The 5,630-nt window shown below is 44.0% G+C and overlaps 1 pseudogene; it reads right to left on the minus strand.

Annotated features, from left to right (window-relative positions):
* Nucleotides 1–500: 500 nt before the first annotated feature.
* On the minus strand, nucleotides 501–1,739 carry LOC119352415 (annotated as a pseudogene).
* Nucleotides 1,740–5,630: the final 3,891 nt, after the last annotated feature.

Below are 5,630 nucleotides of genomic sequence, written 5' to 3' on the forward strand. Positions count from 1 at the left end.
TTCTAGCAGAACAAAGATGTGTGGGTTGGTTGCGGCGGTAGCAGCACATGGGCGGGCGTTACGCCATCATCATGTGGAGGACATGTATAAGATACGTGTAGTGCATGACATGCCACCACGTCTTCATTGGTGATCCAGTTGTCGCTTGTCATCGATGCACTCCTTTGCAACACCAGTTGAAAGCTCGCGCCGCACGGAAGAAAGATCTAAGAGCGTGCGCAATTTTTTTTCCCCGTTGCAACGCACAGACATGTTTGCTAGTAAAATATAATACACAGTTGTAGGTTCAACCAAAATTAGAAATCTCTCCGCGTAATAAGAGTACAAAGCCCTTGATTATAGTATAATAGTACATCTCTCTCCGGGGCACATATGAACCTTAAAATAAACATAAATTTACTTGTCTAAAATCTAGATACAAAGGTGACACAATGGATATATTTCTCAAAGAATCAACCTTCTACCATGCTTGCCATGGTAAACTACATGTAAAAGATGATTTAACTTGACATAGAGTCCATCACAGATTTGATGTCATTAGCGATATTCTTGGCATCTGTTGCAATACCAGCTAATCCTCTCCTCGCCAACCCAGCACAATAGAGCCCATTTTCACCTTTCCAATGATTCGGATATTTTTGGATGGGCAGTCTGTTGCCATTTAACATGCTCTCACCATTCTGGATTAAAAACACATAGACCTTGTTTGCAGATTTAATAATGGTTACATCAAGAAAACAAACTCAGACATGTTCAAACACAAGCTATATTACCTTGAGCCACATATTTGTCGTGCTTTTGTATCCAATTGCAAACACAATTGCATCAAATGACATTCTTTTACTGCATTGGAATTTAACTATGTTGCCCTTGATCTTACTAATGCTCCCTTGAACCTTTAGGAGATAAAAATACATTGATAACTTGGCATATCAAATCAACATATGTTATAAATTTATGTCATGTCAAGAATATACTTACTTTGATGATGCCTTTTTTGATCAATCCAACAGTCCCAACATCAATTACTGCAGATCGGCCTATTTCTGATTTGAGGGTCATTGGACCCATTTTTGGCCTTGTGATGCCATGCTGTGACAGGTCTCCAAATATTAAATACGCGGCCATCACAAGGAGTTTATCCACTAGATTCAATGGAAGATGGTGAGCAAGTGTCATCCCCAAACGAATTAATTCCTTTGTCATTACATGAATCTGCAACCACAAAACATGTCACACCTCTTTTGAAGTATGCATGATAAAAAAATTCATAAAATTTCTTCTTTCAAGAAATAAATTTTTGTCATGTGGTTCCTCTATTCTTTTAGTTGTTTGTGTGTGATATAAAACAGTCCATCTCTTTTTCTACGTGAAATACTTCCTATTAGTAATAACACTGAAAATTGCATCTCTTCTATTAATAACCATACTAAGAATTTGTGTTCATGCAACCTATGAAAATATATAGTGCATGTACGTACCGGGCTTCGTATAACAATCGATGTGTTGGCACCATGGGTCGCAAGGTCATAAGCAATTTCCATCCCGGAGTTGCCAGATCCAATGACCAATACATGCTTGCCAGAGTAGCTCTTGCCTGACTTGTAGCTTGAGGAGTGGATAACATCACCTGGAAAGTTTTCCAGTCCAGGGAACATTGGAATATTCTCTGCACTATTCTCACCACTTGCCACAACAAGAAACTTCACCGTGAACTTGAATGTGGTGCACTTTGACATGTCCTTTGCCACAATGGACCAACATTTTTCATCATTGTCATATGTGGATGACTCCACGCTGGTGAGATACTTTGGTTGAATGTTGAAACGCTCAACATAGTCATCCAAGTACTTCACAAACAAGGTTTTTGGTATGTATGTTCACTAGTAGAAAAGAGGGCTTTGGTTTAGGCCGGGTCAGCCCATTAGTCTCGGTTCAGTCCAGAACCGGGACCCATGGGGGCATTGGTCCCAGTTCGTGAGGCCAGGGGCCTGCCGGGCCCCGTGGGGGCATTGGTCCCGGTTGGTGGGACGAACCGGGACCAATGGGCCTCGCTCCTGGCCCACAACCATTGGTCCCGGTTGGTGGCTTGAACCGGGACCACAGGCTTCCCTTTAGTCCCGGTTCATGCCACGAACCGGGACCAATGAGGTGCCTATATATACCCCTCGCCCGCGAGCAGAGCACCCCAGTGCTCTGTTTTTCTCTGGCCAGCGAGGGGAGGGCTTTGTGGTGCTCTAGCTCACCTCCTATGCACATGAAGTGTTCGATGAAATGCCCGAGCCACACTAGTTAAGCTTTCTCCTCTCGAAGCTCGACCTTAAAGCTCCATTTTCCTCGAGATTTGTCTAGGTTTAGCGGCCCGTCACGTCCCACTCCCGTCTTCACCGTCGTCGATCGCCCGCATCGATCTCGTCGCCGGCACCACCGTGGTGAGCCTCTTGTTCTTATCTTCTTTCTGAAAGAAAAAATTCTTACTTTAGATAGATACTTGTCTAATTTTCTTACTTCTATTATTGCTTGTTATTATATAGTGCGATGGTTTTGGTATCCGCCCCCGTCGGCCCTCGTCCTGGCTATGATTCAGATGTGGTATATATTATCTTTTTATAACTATTTGGTTCATTTATTGTTTATGACAATTATGCCGACCAACGTGACATAGATTTTATTTATCTAGGAGGTAGTTGAACCGGAAATTCCAACCGACCCTAATGTCGAGAGGTTAAATTTAGTTGAAGAACAAAACAATTACTTGAAAGAAAAAATAAAAAAAATGAGGAGGAGAAGATGATATTGGAGTTGCATGTTGCGGATGTCGTCGATGATCACAAGATCAAGATGGATGCAATGGGGTTGAAGATGAGAAATATTAGAAAATATGCCATTCATACCGAGGCTTGGTATCATTATGCCGTTGGATCAATTGTTACCTTGGTTGCGATTATGATCGCATTTGTTTTCGCATTGAAATGTTTTACATAGTTTCAGTGTATGGTTTAATTAATTTGATGCTCTGGAGAGCTATATGTTGTTAGATGAGAACTATGTATGTACTTTGGTTTTAATGTGATGATGAACTTCTATTAATTTGGTCACTTAATTATCTACTCATGATGTTCTATAATGGTTTTTGAGACACTTAATTATATATAATGCACGTAGATGAATCGGCAATGGATGTACGGTACAGACACACCTTCGAGTACATTAAGGGCATGCATGATTTTCTCGAAGTGGCTGAGGCAAACAAGCAGAATGGTTTTATGTGTTGTCCATGCCCTAAATGTGGGAATACGAAGTCTTACTCTGACCGAAATATCCTTCACACCCACCTGCTTTACAATGGTTTCATGCCACGCTATAATGTTTGGACGATGCACGGAGAAATAGGGGTTATGATGGAAGACGGTGAAGAAGAAGAGGACGATGACAACTATGTGCCCCCCAAAAACGGTGATGCTACAACGGGGGAAGCTGCTGAAGATCAAGAGGAACCAGACGATGTGCCCAATGATGCTGCAACGGGGAAAGGTGCTGAAGATCATGAGGAAGCAGACGATGTGCCCGATGATGATGATCTCTGCCGGGTCATTGTCGATGCAAGGGCGCAATGTGAAAGTCAAAAGGAGAAGCTGAAGTTCGATCGCATGTTAGAGGATCACAAAAAAGGGTTGCTCCCCAATTGCGAAGATGGCAACACAAAGCTCGGTACCGTACTGGAATTGCTGCAGTGGAAGGCTGAGAATGCTGTGCCTGACAAAGGATTTGGGAAGCTACTGAAAATATCATTGTTGAGGAAATCGTTAACTGGTAGCTGCTCGGTTGGCTGGTGAGTAGGGGATTAGTCGACTAATCAGCAAGTTAATCGGCCATTTAATCAATTAATCGAACGATTTTTGAGTTTATCAGCTACTCGGTGACCCTACGAGTAGGGATTAATCGGCAAGTTAACTGGTTAATCGGATGAATTCTTGAACAGGGGAAAATATTGAAGAAGAAGCTTCCAAAGGATAACGAATTACCCGACGGTACATACGCAGCAAAGAAGGTCGTATGCCCTCTGGGATTGGAGGTGCAGAAGATACATGCATGCCCTAATGACTGCATGCTCTACCGCGGTGCGTACAAGGATTTGAACGCATCCCCGGTATGCGGTGCATTGCGGTATAAGATAAGACGAGATGACCCTGGTGATGTTGATGGCGAGCCCCCCAGGAATAGGGTTCCTGCGAAGGTGATGTGGTATGCTCCTATAATACCACGGTTGAAACGTCTGTTCAGAAACGAAGATCATGCCAAGTTGATGCGATGGCACAGTGAGGACTATAAGAAAGACGGGAAGTTGAGAGCACCCGCTGATGGGTCGCAGTGGAGAAAAATCAAGAGAAAGTACTGGCCTGCGTTTGCAAGTGACCCAAGGAACGTATGGTTTGGTTTAAGCGCGGATGGCATTAATCCTTTCGGGGAGCAGGGCAGCATGTTGGAAATATGCCCTAGAGGCAATAATAAAATGGTTATTATTGTATTTCCTTGTTCATGATAATTGTCTATTATTCATGCTATAATTGTATTAACCGGAAACCGTAATACATGTGTGAATACATAGACCACAACATGTCCCTAGTAAGCCTCTAGTTGACTAGCTCATTGATCAATAGATGGTCATGGTTTCCTGACCATGGACATTGGATGTCATTGATAATGGGATCACATCATTAGGAGAATGATGTGATGGACAAGACCCAATCCTAAGCCTAGCACAAGATCGTATAGTTCGTCTGCTAAAAGCTTTTCTAATGTCAAGTATCATTTCCTTAGACCATGAGATTGTGCAACTCCCGGATACCGTAGGAATGCTTTGGTTGTGCCAAATGCCACAACGTAACTGGGTGGCTCTAAAGGTGCACTACGGGTATCTCCGAAAGTGTCTGTTGGGTTGGCATGAATCGAGACTGGGATTTGTCACTCCGTGTAAACGGAGAGGTATCTCTGGGCCCACTCGGTAGGACATCATCATAATGTGCACAATGTGACCAAGGAGTTGATCACGGGATGATGTGTTACGAAACGAGTAAAGAGACTTGCCGGTAACGAGATTGAACAAGGTATCGGGATACCGACGATCGAATCTCGGGCAAGTACTATACCAGTAGACAAAGGGAATTGTATACGAGATTGACTGAATCCTTGACATCGTGGTTCATCCGATGAGATCATCATGGAACATGTGGGAGCCAACATGGGTATCCAGATCCCGCTGTTGGTTATTGACCAGAGAGATGTCTCGGTCATGTCTGCATTATTCCTGAACCCGTAGGGTCTACACACTTAAGGTTCGATGACGCTAGGGTTATAGGGAAAGTATGTGCGCGGTTGCCGAATGTTGTTCGAAGTCCCGGATGAGATCCCGGACATCACGAGGAGTTCCGGAATGGTCCGGAGGTGAAGATTGATATATTGGACGAAGGGTTTTGGAGTCCGGAAGTGTTCCGGAGGTACCGGGTGATGACCAGCATGACCGAAAGGTGTTTCGGGAGCTCCGGCAAGTGTTGGGGGGGGGGCTTCATGGGCCAAGGGAAGGGGCCAAACCAGCCCACTAAGGGGCTGTGTGCCCCCTCACCTATTCC

This window comes from Triticum dicoccoides, chromosome 2A (assembly GCF_002162155.2).
Source record: "Triticum dicoccoides isolate Atlit2015 ecotype Zavitan chromosome 2A, WEW_v2.0, whole genome shotgun sequence".
In the NCBI taxonomy this organism is placed as follows: domain Eukaryota; kingdom Viridiplantae; phylum Streptophyta; class Magnoliopsida; order Poales; family Poaceae; genus Triticum; species Triticum dicoccoides.